We start from the raw sequence: 17,612 nt of genomic DNA on the forward strand, positions 1-17,612 counted from the left end.
GATATGAACTGACAAGCAGTGTAGTTGCATGTCATCCTCTTTAAACCATCAGTACATTTTTCTTTCATGGCACGCTCAGTCCAGGCCTTAACACATCTATCTCAGCGTCTCCCAAACTTTTTCAGCCACAGAACACCTTTTAGCCTAGTACGGAACACTTATAATATTATTTTGTAATCATCTGGTTTTCAAATAAAAAAATTGCATTATTTAAGCTCAAATATATTTTAGTTTATAAAACAAAGCAAAAATACAAATTTAAAATAACTTGAACTAACAATTTCTAACTGGAAGGCATGTATAAAGTAGAACAAAAATCAAGTGCAAGAGTCAAAATTAAAAACAGTGTTCTACTTAAAAAAACCCTGTTTTTATATATACACAAACACCAAACAAATTAGATTTTTACTAGGAAAATCTATTTTTATAAACAGAAATACAAATTTGGATTTAATGGGATTGGTGTTTCTGCATTTTTCTATCACAGATTCGCTTAATATTAGGAATAATGCTGGAAAGTTGAATCCTCATGTCAGGCGCAGCATCAAGTCTATTCCTTATTTGGTTTTTGTTGCAGTATAATACGAAAATCCTGTCTCACACAAATAGGTTGTGGCAAAAGGAAGGAGCACTTGAACTGCACGTAGGGGCGGCTCCAGGCACCAGGGCACCAAGTGCGTGCCTGAGGTGGCAAACCGTGGGGGGCACCTGCCGGTTGCTGTGAGGGTGGCAGTCATGCTGCCTTTGGCAGCATGCCTGCAGGAGGTCCGCTGGTCCCACGGCTTCAGTGGCAATTCAGCGGCAGGTATGCCGAAGGTGCAGGACCGGCGGACCTCCTGCAGGCATGCCGCCGAATCCGCGTTACCAGTGGATCGCCCGCAGGTGCGCCGCCAAAAGCTGCCTCACTGCCGTGCTTGGGACGGCAAAATACATAGAGCCGCCTCTGACTGCACATTTAGCCACATTAGGGTACTGTTCTATTAGGCTGCTCCAAAAATTATTCAGCGGAAGAACCTTAAACTTTTGTTTCAAATCAGAGTCAGAAATTAAGTCAATTAGGCTTTCATAATCGTGCGCAGTAAACCCGACTGGTTTGGCTGTAATTACAGACGGATTTCGAGCCCAAGCATTATCATCAGTAGTCGTAGGAAAATATTCTAATAAAGAGGCTTGCACGTCACTTAAGTGCTGTCAAATGGTGCTGGAAACCTCTTCATGGACTGTAGAATTTATTTCAGTCAGAAATTCATGTACTGTAGGGAAGCAGTCGAAGTTATTCTGTTCTACAGAAGATGCCCAGAATTGCAGTTTCTTTTTTGACGATAAAATTCTTATCCATTGTAGTAAAAATAGTCACATTCTTTCCTTGCAGCGACAGATTAACTTCATTTAATTTTGCAAAAATATCTGCAAGATACGCAAGTCTCATTAGCCACGAGGAATTTGTCAGATAGTCTTTAAATTTTCGTCCTGAATTATCTGAAGTGAAGAATACCAGTAGTTCACTACGAAGCTCAAAAAGCCTCACAAGCACTTTTCCTCTGGATAGCCACCTCATTTCCGTATGTAAAAGAAGCGCTTTGTGCTGACTACCCATTTCCTTGTACAAAATTTTAAATAACCTGGATTGGAGTGATCGAGATTTGACAAAATTGATAATTTGTACTGCTTCATCGAGCACAATTATCAGCTATGCTGGTTTTTTTTTTTTAACTGCAAATGCTTGTCTGTGTAGAACACAATGGCTCTTAGTACTTTCTGGTGCCACACTTCTGATTCGCGTTACAGCTCCCTTCATCTTCCCGATCATTGCCTGAGCACTGTCAGTACATACATCAATACATTTTCCCCAACTAATTTCATGCTTTCTGATAAAATTGTTGATGCAGTTGAATATTTCTTCTCCAGTTGTGTTGCTTTGCAGAGATTCATATAAGGGCAGGTCCTCTTCAATAATATTACTAAATCTATATCGGATAAATACTAGTAGCACAGCAAGTCCTGAAACGTTAGGGGACTCATCTAGCTGCAATGAATGCTTATGGCAAATTTTCAGCCAGCAAACTAGCTCTTTTTCTATGTCATTGGCAAGATCTTTAATACGGCGTGCAACAGTATTATTTGACAACTGTACAGCATCAATTTTTTTACCAGATTACTAGCTCAACATGCACGTTACAATATCTTTCGCACAAGTCTTGATAAGCATTTCTCCAATAGTGTGAGTTTCTCCAGCAAGGGCTATATGGTAACTTACTTGATAAGATGCCTCTATTGCACTTTCGTTGTCTGTTTTGGCAATTTTAATCACTGAAAGTTTACAATTTGCATGTGAGTCATGCTGCCTCTTGAAAAAACTTATATCTTTGTCTTTGTATTCAGCATGCTTGGTTTCCAAATGCCTACAAAGTTTAGCAGGAGCCAATGAACTGTTTGCTAGTATTTTGTTGCACACAACACACTGCGCATCAGGAACATCTTTATTTCCAACACACGTAAAACCAAAAGACAAATAACTTTCATCATACTTTAGTTTCGGTCTTTTAACACCTGCTTCTTCTTGTTTTTTGATATACTTCAGTGGAAATTCTTTCACCTTGGATAACTCACTAGTACTAACAGCTTTTTCGGCAACAAAAGACTGTGATTGTTCATCCTCACTTTGAAGTGTCACAATATTTTGCTCGTTTATTTTGGCCACAGTTGAGTACCAGAAGAACTTGCTTTTCGTTTCAAAGTTCCTTCTTTCAGCCACAAATCCATGGTGTTTAGGTTTAGTAACAATAGTTAGAAATACTGATTTTTGTTAAATTTTGTTTGTCACAAATGTTTAATATTGTTTTGAGCAAAGCTAGTTTAGCTGTGCTTATCGCACACACGGTAAAGACCCACAGGTTTGAATGTGTTGAGTGAATATGTTATATTCACCATGGTGTAAAGAGAATGGTGTGTGCATACCGCTGTAGTTCGCACAGCCTTGAGCGGAAGGGGTATGATGTCACTAACTGAAACGTGCCCGAAAGAGGTAGATGTCAACATACTTGTGTGCCACGTTCTCTTTACACCATGATATTCAATACGAGATCTATCAATAACTGGAAAAAGAGTTTTATGTTAAATTATAGTCATTCAAAAAGAGTTGTAAACTATGCTTCAAATATGCCAAATTTAAAATTAAAAAAATTTAAAGACCCTTTTTTAAAATTATGATTCTTTCATGGAACACCTATTCACATCATGCGGAACACCAATATTCCACAGAACACAGTTTGGGAAACACTGATCTATATAATTGAGCCATATCTGGGCATAGGAGGAGGAAGTCCCACAGCTATCTCCTGGGTGTAACCATAGACACCTGAAACACATTTGCTGCTGTGCAAGATGCAAAACAGGTTTTTTTGTCTCCTCAGTCAATATGAGGCTGCACAGGGTCTGTCTGCAAGGACTAAAAATGCTTTCCAAGGCTACAGATGTGCTCAGATATCATGGTGATGAGCATGGTATAAATTCTTAGACAGGTTCCTGTGATATGACATCCAAAATAGGCTTAATGGTGTCTTAAAACAGAAATATTCCAACCGTGCAAGCACTGTGAAATGTCTGACAATACATGGTATTATAGGCCTATTAGTGTGAATAAATTTATACCAGTGACCTGAAATGTGTCTGTGTTAAATATGTTACCACTAACAACAGTTGCCTATGGAACTTTCTGCGGTAGAAGTTAAAGTTAATAGCGTGAAAGTTGAATGACTTGGCAGGACACTTTGTTGTTAAGCACCATTTAAAGTGTCCCCTTCCTTGCTGTGGTTAAACTTTATTGTTTTAACCATGATTTAATGTGAAGGGTTTCCTGAGATCAGTATTCCCCCATGTACTATGGTCTGTAAATGATGGATCATGTGGTTTGAGAGCTGAACTGAGCTAAGATGACAAATTTAATTTCTCTATATCACCAACAGAAGGATTTTCATCTAAAATTATAAACTAGGAATTAGGGCTGTCAATTAATCACCGTTAACTCATGCAATTAACTCAAAAAATTAATCATGATTAAAAAATTAATCACGATTAATCGCAGTTTTAATTGCACGCTTAAACAATAGAATACCAATTGAAATTTATTAAATATTTTGGACATTTTTCTACATTTTAATAAATATTTTATTCTGTGTTCTAATTTAAATAAAAGTTTATCTTATTTTTTATTATAAATATTTTCAATGTAAAAATGATAAACAAAAGAAATAGTGAGGTTTTTTACCCACGAAAGCTTATGCCCAAATAAATCTGTTAGTCTTTAAGGAGCCACTGGACTCCTTATGTGTTTTTTTTGTGAGGATACAGACTAACATGGCTACCTCCTGATACTTAGTAAAAGAAATAGTATTTCAATTCACCTCATACAAGTACTGTAGTGCAATCTCTTTATTGTGAAAGTGCAATTTACAAATATATATATTTTTGTTACATAACTGCATCCCAAAACAAAACAATATAAAACTTAAGAGCCTACAAGTCCATTCAGTCCTACTTCTTGTTCAGCCAATTGCTCAAACAAACAAGTTTGTTTACATTTACAGGAGATAATGCTTTCCTCTTCTTATTTACAATGTCACCAGAAATTGAGAAGAGGCACTTTGCATGGCACTTCTGTAGCCAGCATTGCAAGGTATTTATATGTCAGATATGCTAAACATGCTTCGGCCACTGTTCCAGAGGACACGCTTCCATGCTGATGTGTTAATTAAATTTGTGACTGAACTCCTTGGGGGAGAATTGTATGTCTCCTGCTCTGTTTTACCTGCATTCTGCCATTTATTTCATGTTATAGCTGTCTCAGATGATGACCCAGCACGTTGTTCGTTTTAAGAACACTTTCACTGCAGATTTCACAAAACGCAAAGAAGGTACCAGTGTGAGATTTCTAAAGATAGCTACAGCACTCAACCCAAGGTTTAAGAATCTGAAGTGCCTTCCAAAATCTGAGAGGGATGAGGTGTGGAGCATGCTTTAAGAAGTCGTAAAAGAGCAACACTCCGATGCAGAAACTACAGAACCCAAACCACCAAAAAAGAAAATCAACCTTCTGCTGGTGGCATCTGACTCAGACAATGAAAATGAACATGCATCGGTCTGCACTGCTTTGGATTGTTATTGAGCAGAACCCATCATCAGCATAGACACATGTCCCCTGGAATGGTGGTTGAATCATGAAGGGACATATGAATCTTTAGCGCATCTGGCACGTAAATATCTTGTGACACTGGCTACAGCAGTGCCATGAGAATGCATGTTCTCACTTTCAGGTGACATTATAAAGAAGCAGACAGCATTATCTCCTGTAAATGTAAACAAACTTGTTTGCCTGAGTGATTGGCTGAACAAGAAGTAGGACTGAGTGGACTTTCAGGCTCTAAAGATTTATATTGTTTTATTTTTGAATGTAATTTTTTTGTACATAATTTTACATTATAAGTTCAGCTTTCGTGATAAAGAGATTGCAGTACAGTACTTGTATTAGGTGAATTGAAAAATACTATTTATTTTGTTTTTTTACAGTGCAAATACTTGTAATCAAAAATAAATATAAAGTGAGCACTGTACACTTTGTATTCTGTGTTGTAATTGAAATCAGTATATTTGAAAATGTAGAAAACATTGAAAAATATTTAAATAAATGGTATTCTATTATTGTTTAACAGTGTGATCAATCATGATTAATATTTTAATTGCAATTAATTTTTTTAATCACTTGACATCCCTACTAGGAATTTTAAAAGCAGTGTTGATAACTATTTTTGATGTGCAAAGTTCCCCAGTGGCTGTCTGATTGAATGAGATCACAAACAATAGGATCTCTGGCTCTCTTCCTCCTGCTCTGCTTCCTAGACGATAGGGCACTAAATTCACACATTTCAGTTTATAGGTCCCTGAGGTTTTATTACCTTAAGTGTTTCTAATAAACAAGATAAGGAATGTGCTCACCTACTATAAAGTGAATGAAGCACTTTTGCTTCACTGCTGCCAATGAAACCCACAAGTGTGCCTGGAGGGGGGCGAGAAGCTCCCAACCCCCCTCCCTCTGTCAGAGAAAACGGAGCTGTCTGGCACAGCCTAGAAATTGGGTGGGACCTTCAGGGAAGAAGTTCAACTGGGGTACCTGAGAAATATGCTGATTCCGCTCCTATGGAACAAGGCCCATAAATTAAACCTGTGTTCCCCCTGTGATGCCTCTGAGGAAGGTATTGTGCCTTTCCCTGGGTGTGAATCCCCCCCCCCCCATGATACAGCATCTATCACAGAGGCAGGAGATGCAGATTATACCCTTGTATCTCTGGGCATGAATCAAATCCAGCAATTCAGTTTCCTAAATCCTTTAGGAAGGTAATATATAAAGTATAAGGAAAAGAGGGTAATCTGCAAAAGGAGGAGAGATTATAATAGTTCTTCTAAAAACATTTTAATCCCTTCTATCCCTCAGCACATTTCGATTTTGATTATGGCAACTAAAGAGGTTGGGAGCTGAGTTTATAGTTTCCCATTTGTCAGCACTAGATTAATCATCATCAGAATATGCCAATACAATGAGGTAAAATTTGCAGTGAATCTTTACAGTCGAGCTGATTTCAATTTTCTAAATTCATTACAAAGGACGCATTTTAAATGTAGTATAAAATTGAGCAAGTAATATTGTTTGCAGTGTCTGCAGTTCAAAAAAAGACTTAGGCACAGCTGCAATGTTCCCACGCAAAAGACTAGTCATGTCTGCTTTACAAATCATAGAACTGTGGTATATGTTTATCCTGTGTCAATGTATGACAATTAGTTACAACCAAGCTTTGCTATCCCTTGGAGATAGTGACAGATCTGATCTCATCATTTTGGCGTGTAAATATTCTAAGTTGTCTCCCACAATAGGGTAGGAGTAATTTGTATCTTTTCTAGTGTTGAATGATTTGGACTAATTAATGGAATGCAGGACATTGCTGACATCTGGGTCCAATAAAAATAAGTGAACACAGAAAATAAACATGCAAATAAAAAAAATCTGGTACAACATGGTATAAAGTTTAATCCAAATAAGGCTAAGAGCAGCCCTTTCTGATACCTCATTGATAGAAAAAAAAATGTATCTTGGCTGGTAAATGTGCAACAGCTGGCAAGAGTTTTTGCCAAGTCTTATTTTAGATTTTTCAGGGAACTTCTGCTCAGTAAACTGTTGCTCTGATTCCCAAGGCATACTTAGCTGGAGTTTCTGAAACTCCAGATTTTTCTGAGCCTATTGAATTAATATATTTCATTATGGAACTGCTGTCCTGGGAGGGAAAGAATGCACAGTAGTTACTAAGTTGATGCAAACATAGACAAACCTGAGAAAGGCAAGTAGCCGGTCACACTCAGTGAACTTAAAATAACTAACAGAGAAGTGTAAGGAAAACAGGCATGTGAGTCTTTCAGTGATACGTGGTGTGGCATCTCTTATATAGATGGGAGAGTTTGAAAGTTGATTTAATATCCCCTAAATGGTTTTACTGTTTTTTGCTTTGAAATTCTATTTATATGTCTGCTTGGGAATGGGATCCATTTTAGAAAAGTTAGTCATAGATTTTAAAGCCTATAAACGGTAATAGGATCTTTCTTTAAAAAAGCAATGTACTCTCAAAACTGTGCCCTGCAGAGGAAAGCAGCATATAAAACTTGTTTCTGATGAGTCAGAAGTTTATTGCTTCTTGCCATGAACTACTAGTTATTCCTTTTTTCACTTAAGGGGAAGATTTTTTAAAAATGGTCTCATTTAGTTTAGATCTGTACTTTCAAAAAGTACTGGATAAAGTGTCTCAAGAAATGTTTCTTGGAAATTCATTTAAATTGCTTTGTATTTGAGCACCATAGCAGAGACTGAAAACAGACAGAATGAAATAAACACAGGGAGCTTGTAAAATGAAATGTATCAGGTTGTGGTGAGGTTTCTACAGGGATCACTTATTACATTCATTTGCACCCAGCTTCCTTATTAATGACCTGAAGGAAGTGGTTAGTGCATATTGATTTAACACACAAATGACAGTGTTACCTGAGTGACTTGAGTGGTCAGCCAAAGTTTGGGGCCCTGCAGATTGTTTTCATTAGAAGGAGAAGTTGATTATATGAGTCAGATATGTTTGTTGCAATCCTGTTTATTGACAATGTACCAAGTCTTGTTTTGAGGAATCAGACAATATGGTTTCTTTGTTCATGACTCCGAGACTCTTTCAGCTAGCACTCAGCCCAAAAGCTCTCTCTCTAGGCTTTTTCTCAGCCTCAAGTTCTCAATGCTTGTTCAGGCTGTGTCTGGTGCTTCCTTGCAGCCTTCTCTGCTTCTGGGAGTTTCTCTTGCTTCTCTCTCTCATGTACAGCCTTCTGCTAATACTGCTTTCTGTATCATGAACACTAAAACAATACCCAGCCATGCCCCTCTCCCATATGGTTCAAATTCCTGAGTGCTCTGCATGTGGCTTTGTTTTAGGCAGTGACATGTGCCTGTGTTTGGCCTGAAGGCCACTGCTGTTTCATAAAGAGCTGAACTGTGATTAAAGGAAGGGCAAAGCCCCCCTCCTCCACCAAGGACAGTGGGTCCACCCATCAGCTTCAGTCACTTTTTGCCCAACCCACAACTACAATAAATTGTGAGGTGCTGCCAATAGAAATGAGGTCACTTCCTGTTTTTCTCTTCATTATGAATGAAATTAATCTGTGTTCAAAAGGCTCACACAAGGGGTGAAATCCTGGCCCCACTGAAATCAATGGCAAAACTCTTGTTGATTTCAATGGGGCCAAGCTCTATGCTTCACTTAAGGGCTACTTAAATTCTACTTTGAAGGCTTAAGTGGGATTATGTGGTGAATAACCTGTGCTGGCTGTCTGCACAGGGGTGAATTTTCATAAAAGAGGGTGGTAAAGAGCATTTTCTATGAAGCGTCACTGACTTGAAAGCTCTTCATGCCTTGGGCTGACGGAACCTAAATGTGTTAAGCTGCTTTGCAAATATACTACAAGGCATATCTTTTCCCCGAGAGATTTTGGTGAGGGCGTGGGTTGTAAACGAAGGGATGACTGAACAGAAAGTATTGATTATTATTTTGGAATCTCATCAACTTTGTGTTTTTTTAATTGAAGTGGCCAGACTGTCTGCATACAATGGGATTTTTGTTAGTTTTCGCTGTTTAAATTTTTTACAAATGCTTCAAGATTGGCCTATGAGGCATTTTAGAAGAAGCCGAATTATAAACAAATGATGTAACCTTGTCTGTATAAATTTTTCCTTTTTTCTCTGTTACAAAGCAATAAAAAAAACCTTTAACTGTACAGATATGGACAGGAAATAACAAAATAAGATTAAATCTGGAAAAATGTAAGCTGACACATCTGATGACAAAATAAGTCAAAACACAGATATTCAATGGCAGGGAAATAATTGGAAAGCAGTAATACCAGAAAAGACCTAAGGGTAGCAACATATAGAAAATTAGAAAGGCGTTTCCAATGCAATATAATAACTTAGAATCATAGAATTGTTGAATAATGATATCTTACAGCTCACCCTCGAGGATCCCAAAAAGCTTTGTAGACCCCATATGCTGCAATCACATCATCTACCGATAGGGAGCAATCATCTTGGGGATGTTGTTAAGGAAGTGGCAGGGAGAGTGCTATGTGCTTTGGTGCCCTGGGCCACTGCTGCTGGGTGGTGCTGGAGGGGGAGTGCCCTTAGAGGGGCAGCTCTCTGAATTCCAAATGCTCTCCTCGCTGCTGGGATGGTTGGCAGGGGGCTTGGCCAGACTGGAGCTGTGCTGTGTGTTTGGTGCCCTAGCCCCTGCTGCTAGTGTGAGGGTACCCTTACAGTGGAAGACCCATCCTGAGCTCTCTTGACTGTTGTAGATATTGCTGGAGCTGCCCCTAGACATTTCATGCCCTGTGTGACCTAGGATTAATGCTGGCCCTGAGCAGCTGTTTAACAGTACCAGGAGCTAAGGACAGTGACAATTTCCTTAGACTATAACAATGACTGAGTTAGGTAGGTGAGCAAAAAAAAACCAGTGCAAGAACGTCTGGGGTTCTCTCTTACAACCAGAGGCTCATATTGAGCTGTTTCACTGCTAGAGAGATCCATGAATATAACTCATTAATTTTAGGCTTAAGAGAGGTTCTACTATGACACCTTTTCAAAAAATACAGACTGATCAGTCATATTTTGGGTGGCAGAGCTTTCCCTGAGTGTGAATATGCTTAATTTGGTAGTCATACAATCACTATCTTCCTAAACACACATCTAAGGCCACTGGTATGGAAACAGCATCATGGGTGGACCTCACATGCACAATTATTCTATGCTACTCCCCTTCATTTTGGTGAGTTAACTGTGGAGAGACTGGGTTAGTGCTACTGGCAGTGCCAGTCACCCCCAGAAATGTGTCTAGGTGAGGGCTTTGAATTGCCCCAACTGTCAGTCTACTGGCAAATAACTGTAGGGCAGCATAGTGGGTGAGCACAGAGACACCTTTCCAACTGTTGAGCAAGATGCTATACACACAATGTTCCCCAGACTCCTGGGAGGCATAATGAATTCTGTTGAACAGCCATAATAGCTCCCTGGCCAATTTGGAAGCTCAGGTTGCTCTGCCTTCCACAGCACTCCACAGTATACAAAACCATAGTCTCATTGTAGTCCTGTGTTAATTATAGGGAGCATCCTGCTGCCCACATAAACTAGCAGCATTGCACATTAATGCAAAGATAGGATAACTCCTGAATCGAGCTGATCAAAGAGCATGGATAATTATTTCCAAACACGTTATTCACTGATTGACAGGAAAAAAAAACTGGAAAGTAATTTGACAAATTATCTTTGGCTATTGATGGAGGCAGCCAAATAGCGGAAAATGTTATTGGGGAATAAATTATTCAACAATGAATGAAAAACATAATCCATAAATTCGTCATGATTATTCTTTAACTAGCTTTACTATGAAATATTTTCACTAAACGGAGGAAGAACAGGTGTTTCCAGGGCGGCCACTGTATCACAATAACACACTAAATTAGGGTCAGAAATTAGGGTTGTTTCTCATAATGAGGGATGCAGAGAAGTAACTGACTAATCAGTCTGGGTTCCCTTTAGGAGAACTTGTTTATGTGGCTTTTGCTATAGACTGAGTAACTGCTCCCTGCTTTACCAAGACTATTTTCTACTGTGTTCTACAAGTTTTGGATCCTTTGTAATCTGTTAGTTTTGCTGATTGTGGACTCAAGGCACAGTGTGGGGGAATTTCATACACAACAAATCACTTTCTGATGTTACATGTTAAGAAATAACCCTGGCACTAAAATTTTCAAAAGCCATCTTTGCTTTCCTGACTTCTTTCCTAGTTTAGATTATCCAATCCACTTACCCCAGTTTCTCTCAAAAGACATAGGCTACAGCTACACTACAGCACTTCCAAACTATCTCATGGGACTGGGTAGCTCAGGGGATTAGTCATGCGCCATAGGGTTCGAGTCTAAGCAGCACTCGGTTTTGTATGCTGTGTGTAACTGCACTGCTGTAGAGCTTGTGCTGGAGACACTCTAAACCAATGGGAGGGAACTCTCCCTTCAGCTTAATAACTCCTGCCTCCACTAGCTGTCTACTCTGGCACTTAGGTCATATAGTTTATGTTGCTCAGGTGCCTGGACTATTTACACCCCTGAGCCACATAACTTATACTGAAGTAACCTGTAGTGTACACAAGGTCATAGTTTATCAGTTTTAATGTCCACACTGTGCTGATTTCTCGTTTCTTCTTGTTCAAGTATGAAATATTCTGTGCTATTTGAACTTCTTGGGGCTACCTTGACATTTTTCATGTTGCTCCCTGAGGCCAGAGAGCAAATATTATTGCCAATGTTTATATCCCTAACATTCCAATGTAACATTGCTGTACCAGTCCTTCAGAGTACACTAGTAAAAAATTTATTTACACTTTCTTTTGAGATGGGGGGGGGTGGAGGAGGTTAATTAGGTGATCCTGCTAAGTGGCACTCCTTACAACTTGTCACCATGAAAAGGACACACATAGAAACACCTCAGGTATTTTTCAAATAAAGACTATGTCACAGAACTGGATAGCTCTGTGTTGTATACGGGGTGCCACAAAACGAGGATCTCCCTGATTCTCTGCTCCAGCCTTTGCCCTAGCTCAGGCTAGGGCTTGCTCTAACTTGCACCAGCTGTCAGTTGTATCCAACAGACCATCTGTGGATAGCGAGAGTGCATGGCAATCTGGCCACTCCTCCTTCTGCCCTCGACATACCACCCACCATCCCTGGCATGAAACCCTAGACCTGAGTCTTTGCAAAGGGAAGCTATGCTCCATTCCTCCTAGCTGCCTGGGTGTCACAAAAGGAGCAGACCAGAAAATCTTACTTTCAAATTGTTGATTCAAATGTAGCCCTGGTCGCTATGCTACACAGCAACTAAATACACCTGTCTGGTCCATGCCAGCTAACTTGGTCTCCCAGAGCTTGGGCTATGGGGCTGTTTCATTGCTGTGAAGACTGCTGGGCTTGGACTGGAGACCAAGCTCTGGGACCCTGTGTGATGGAAGGGTCTAGAGCTTGAGCTGTCGCCCAAGCCCTGAAGTCTACACAGCAATGAAACAACACTGCAGCCTGAACCCCACAAGTCGGAGTTGGCCGGCACAGGCTAGCCTCGGTCTCTACTTGCTGTGAAGACATACGCTCTAGTGATCAAAAGTTATTACCCACTGGTGTCTATTCACTGGCCTATCTCAAATGCATTTTCTGCTCTCAGTTCAGGCCCCAGTAGATGGGTGTCCACATCAGAAAAAACAGCAGCAGCAGAATTGCCATCCTGTTGGCAGGCTCAACAGACTAAAAGGGCTATATAAACTGAACCAAGCGGAAAGAACAGGAGTACTTGTGGCACCTTAGAGACTAACAAATTTATTTCAGCATAAGTTTTTGTGGGCTACAGCTCACTTCTTCGGATTCATAGAATGGAACACACAGACAGAAGATATTTATAAACACATTCTTCTGTCTGTGTGTTCCATTCTATGCAGCTGAAGAAGTGAGCTGTAGCCCATGAAAGCTTATGCTGAAATAAATTTGTTAGTCTCTAAGGTGCCACAAGTACTCCTGTTCTTTTTGCGGATACAGACTAACACAGCTGCTACTCTGAAACCTGAACCAAGCAGGTCCCTCCATGAGGTTTATTGGCAGAGTACTATGGGAAACTTGCCCCTATGGTACCTATTCTGTGGTTAAGTAGAGGCATTCAAGCTCCAGGCATGTCCATTTAAAACCTCATGATTACTGAATTTAACTACATGTAACCAAGCCTTCACTTATAACATTAAGAGACCCCAGTTGTCTGAGGGCAGGATCGAATGCGGGACCTCTGGAGCGTAGTGCATGAGCCTCTACCGCAAGAGCTAAAAGCCAACTGCCTTTAGGAAAGGCTGTAGAGCAGACTCATTTTATCTCTCTTTCTCTCTAAGTGGTCTTAGTGCCACTAGATGGGATAGAACACCACACCCAGGAGCTGTGTGGGTTGCATACAAAAGGATAAAGTGAAATAAAATGATGAAAGTGTCATTTCAAAGGAAAATGATAGAATGCCTGAAAATGGTCTTTGAAGCTTAATTCTGTGTGGCCAGACCATTTCTATGTTCACAGCTGTGCAAAAACCACTTGCTTATACCCTGGTGGGGAATAACCACAGGGAAAAAATGATTTCAGAAAGTGAATTTGACAACATTATCTCTTATGTCTTTATCCTTTCATTGGTGCATTTTTCATGGAGGCCACAAGTCTTCCTTTAATAAATCATACATCTTGACCTTGGGTTCTTTTCCTGTCAATTAACTTCTGTCTTTGAAAAAAACTTCTTACATAGAGCTTCGCCTCATGGAATTTGGCTGGTTACTTTACTTTTAATGTAATTTAGAATGTAGATACACATTTCTTAGATCACATTTATTCACACTAGCTATTTTTACCTGTTCCTTTCCAATTCTTTGTTTACATGCTTTAGTGTCTCTTATGTCCCTGATGTCTATAAGTGGCACAAATGATATATGTCTATAACTGGCACTCACTGATCCTAAGTGAAAATATTTGTTCCATGTTGACAATTGTGCCCCTCAGGCTATGAAGTTTTTTTAGACTGCAAAACAGAGACACTGTTTGTATGCTCCAGTTCCCCTGTTCTGTTGTATTTAATCAGGGAATATGTAGAACCTTTGTTTTGTGAATCCTCATAGATAGAACTTCCTTTAAAAGTGGCTAGGATTGATAGACAAGCTGCCACTATTTTGATAGTTGATCAAGGCCCGTATAGATGTAAATGGAATACAAATAACTGAATTCACCCCTCCAGGTATTTTGAATCAAGTCTGTATTGTCATTTTTATTAGAAAATAGCATTAACATTTATGAAAAAAAGAACTTTAAGGCTGCCAAGTCAAGCACTCAGAAATTACGAAATGCCAAAATTAAGATTACACTCTTTATTAATAATACAGACATACATTAATGGTAGTCTTTAATTATATGATCACACACTCTTTTTTCCTACAGCCCTGCTGTCTTATTTGGTGCACTGAATAGACCATGCTCACTGAATGGGTAGTTATTCAATATTTCTTTTTCCGCATCATTTAGTGAGTAGCCACAAGCCTTATTTACTGTACACCAGCCAAACCCTGCACTGAATGCAGACTTATTTATTTCATCATGGGCTTTTCTATGGTGCTCTCACCACAGCAATGGAATGCTTCAGAAACATTAATTAATCTTCAGAACACTCCTTTAAATGGGGGTACTCTATATCCCCCCTTTTTACAAATGGGAAACTGAGGCATTGAGGCTCAGATTCTCAGAGCTATTTAGGGACCTAACTCCAACTGATTTCTATGGGAGCTAGGCACTTCAATATCTTTGAGGACCCGGGCCTGAGTGATTAAGGTAAAAATTGTCACATGTACCCACAAACTTTGGGTACCTGACTTAGGAAACCTAGGGCCTAATTTTTTCAAAGTGCTTAGCATTTTTATAGCGCAGCACCAGCTGGCTTCAGATGCAGTTGTGATCACTCAGCATTTCTGCTAATCTGGCCACACATGTCTCAAGTTAAGCACACAGGTGAGTTAGAGACCACTAGTGAAAAATGTTGGTTTGTGACTTGCCCAGCATCACACAGAAACAGGGGCCCTATATCATGTATTCAAACACAGGATTGTGATGCATATGCAGAAGGAATTGAATCAAAGTCTCACAGGCAACCTGAATTCTGGCATCTCCGAACATTTGAGTCCTTGACTTTGCAATCAATGTTCATTTAAGGTAATTTTTTGGACTGTAAATGTCTAAAAAACTGTAAAATCACAGTGAAAAACACAGAAATTCCATCATGTGGAAGCATATTTTAAACTCCACATGGATCATCAGCAGGGTTGGGACCTTCAGATTCACAGCATAGATCTCTGCCACTAGAGCTAATAGTTGTTGTTATCCTCAGTTTGGAGCACCCAGTAGAGGGCAATGAGACACACATTTGGTAGTGTGATTTGTAGTTTGTTAGAGAAATGTTGAGACTCAGGAATTCTGGGTTCAAGTCTAGGTCCTAGAGAAGAGTGTGCACTAACAGTTATACCTGCTTCTGCCTCTGTACCCTCATCTGCTCTGATTCCCCCTTGCTCTTCCCATGGTTGTCCTGCCATGGCCCTCCCTCCTCTGCTCCTATTTTCTCCTCCCCCCAATTTGCTGCCTTTACTCCTTCTCTCTCATCAACTCCTCCTCATCTTCCTCTGATTGCTCCTCTCTTCCTCTCCCCTCAACTCATTTCCCAACCCCCCTGGCTTCTGCTTCTATCTCCTTCCCTGCCATTGCCCCCCTCAACGCTTTCTGTGTAAAGCCTATGATCCCCCCTGACACACACACCTATCCCTCCCATGCCTCTTCCCTCTGCATTTAAGTCAAGCTGCTTCCTCCTTCTCCTCAACACTACCTATGTACCTGCAATGGGCAGATCTGACAGCATAGGAGAGAGAGTTTCAGCTGTGAAGCCCAGTGCTGTGGCTCCAGGATGAAACATGTTCAGTCATTCTGTGGGGATGATACATGTCCAGTCATGCAGAAGAGCTGTGGGGGTATGGAGCATGCTCAATGCAGATGGAATTTTCGAGACTTTAACTGCTAAACTTTACAAGTCTCTAGAGAGCATGTGCAAATAGAGATTTCCAGAGGCTTATAAGCTTGGTCAAATTTTCATGGCGGTAGCAAAAGGCATCTTCTGAAGAACTCCTCTCTACTGCCTCCAGCCTTCAAGGAGGATAGGTCCATCAATGCCTATGAACCAAGATGCTCAGTGATGCAATCCCATGCTCCGGGTGTCCCTAAACCTCCAACTGCCAGAAGCCGGGATTGGATAACAGGGGATGGATCACTTGATAATTGCCCAGTTCTGTTCATTCCCTCTGAAGCTTCTGGCACTGGCCACTGCAGGAAGACAGGATATTGGGCTGGATGGACCACTCTGGACATTCTTATTTTCTTATGTTTATGTTCTTCTGAAAGCTGTTTCACTTAATGCAGCTGCTTCTAGTCCATAGAGTAATATTGTTAGAACACTGGGTTGATAAATTTTCACTTTGGTACCAAACTGAATGTTTTTATTAGTCCATAATTTCATCACCTGCTGGGAAGCACTTGTAGCTAAAGTACAAAGTCCCATAAAGTCCCTGCTCCAGTGACTACTGAATTATTTATACACAGTGGAACACTTCAGCCGGAGAGCTTGAGAGAGACTCACCCCAGAATAGCCAATAAGCCAATGACTATGGCAATCTCCTGCAATGTGGGAAACCCAAGTTCCAATCCCTTCTCCGTGTCAGACAGAGGAGGGAATTCAATCCAAGTTCCCCAGCCCCCAGATGAGTGCCCTAAACACAGGGCTAAAAGTTATATGGGAGGTGGCCACCTCCACCCAGAAAAATCCATTTGTTTTTCCTGAAATGTATTCGTCTGATTCACCAAAATGTATCACATTTTTTGTATTTGGTTTTACCCAAACTTTTTTTTTTTTAAATTCAGAACTATCAGCAAACCAAAAAATCACTTATTTGCCCAGCTCTAGTATATGTGCTGGTCTGTCCTCTAGGGGTTAGCAGCAATGGGACAGATGTTTTACTGCTACTGAGTGTTGGTGAAACACTGGTCTTATACTGTGCTAAATATATTAAAAAGAGAGGGTTCATGGGGGCAGAGATAGAGGCTCTAGTGCAATCCAGCCAGATTGATCTCTCCCTTACTTACACTCACACACACCCTCTGCCACGAGCCTACTGAAAATTTGGTGCAGTGTGTTCAGCAAAAAAGGATTTCCCCAGCTCTAGGAAGGCAGATGGCACATCCTCATGCTCTGCTTGAATGACCAGGCGAGGTGTGGACTCAGAATGCAAGCTAAGTGCCACTCTCATGGGGTTAACAGACATGCTGCGGCATCTCCTTTGCAGGCCCCCAAAAGACAAACAAATCATAGATAAGTTCAACAGAACTCAGAACAC

General features: G+C 40.3%; 1 pseudogene; it reads right to left on the minus strand.

Moving 5' to 3' along the window:
* Positions 1-317: 317 nt before the first annotated feature.
* On the minus strand, positions 318-2,763 carry LOC127042804 (zinc finger BED domain-containing protein 5-like; annotated as a pseudogene).
* Between the last annotated feature and the right edge of the window lie 14,849 nt (positions 2,764-17,612).

The sequence above is a fragment of the Gopherus flavomarginatus genome, chromosome 1 (genome assembly GCF_025201925.1).
Source record: "Gopherus flavomarginatus isolate rGopFla2 chromosome 1, rGopFla2.mat.asm, whole genome shotgun sequence".
Classification (NCBI taxonomy): domain Eukaryota; kingdom Metazoa; phylum Chordata; order Testudines; family Testudinidae; genus Gopherus; species Gopherus flavomarginatus.